The 1,102-nt window shown below is 42.6% G+C and overlaps 1 pseudogene; it reads right to left on the bottom strand.

Annotated features, from left to right (window-relative positions):
- Positions 1-507: 507 nt before the first annotated feature.
- Positions 508-1,102, bottom strand: part of LOC119310100 — a 13,700-nt pseudogene continuing 13,105 nt past the window's right edge.

The raw sequence follows: 1,102 nt of genomic DNA on the forward strand, positions 1-1,102 counted from the left end.
TCACGAGCTGCCCCTGATGGTGAATTACGAGTTTTAGAAGATTAGTTAATTAATTAGTTACTCATCGATCTGTTTTTTCTCCCGGAATCATGGAAAATTTCAAACGTCTAGTGTGACCGGCACTATTTAATTTTGTTCAACAGCTCTGTGTTGTGTCAGTGCGAAATATTATCCTTTCGACCTAGATTTACATACAGGTGTCAGTTGTGATGTCCTTTTGCTGATACAATATATTGTGAAACAACATCTAGCCAGCTGGCTTCCTCGACCAACGCTGGGAGAGTTCATGCAGAGATGCCCACGCACAAGCCTGGAAAGGAGTACGCGTGCACCTCGTTCAGACAAAACAAGCAGGAAATCGGGAAGACAACGCAACTATTTTAGTAAGTTCACAAATACACATTTGACACTTACTAAAACAAATGGTCTGAAATAACATTCGGAAAACACCCAAGATTAACTCAATCAAATGTAACTTGATCGCTGAAAAAAAAAATGTAAACGAGCTTAACGAGGGTATGTCGCAGACAATATGAACTCTTCTTCTTGACTGTAACTTCTGCTACCTTCCTCCAAGCTTGTAGTTCTTCTAGCTAGTTGATGGATAACTCTCTGCAGCACAGTTCTCCCCATTTCGTTGCACTCGCAGGTCATATGTGGCACTCTCATTATTGGTTACTTGGAGGCCTTCGAGTGCCATCTCCACTTGCCGCATGGTTGGCCTCTCTTCTCTCATTTTAATGCATGACACGGCTACATCAGCCACTTCTTGCACCTCACCACCTGCTTCCTCCGCCACTTGTGGATCTACTATTTAACTTAGATTGCCTTCAGCATGTAGTTCACCAAATTTGAGAACCAGACCTTCTCCTTCGGAGGATAGATACATGTTTGGCCTCTTTCTAGTGAGCAGTTCAATAAGAAGCATTCCAAAGCTATAGACATCACTCTTTTCTGATAGTCGTCCTGTGTAATAGTACATAGGATCTAAATATCCTCGAGTCCCTTGCACTGCAGTTGCTGTTACCTCTGTCTGATCAACTGGTATGTACCTTGAAGTACCAAAGTCAGAGACCTTTGATGTGAAGGCATCATCTAGCAG

This window comes from Triticum dicoccoides, chromosome 5B, assembly GCF_002162155.2.
Source record: "Triticum dicoccoides isolate Atlit2015 ecotype Zavitan chromosome 5B, WEW_v2.0, whole genome shotgun sequence".
In the NCBI taxonomy this organism is placed as follows: domain Eukaryota; kingdom Viridiplantae; phylum Streptophyta; class Magnoliopsida; order Poales; family Poaceae; genus Triticum; species Triticum dicoccoides.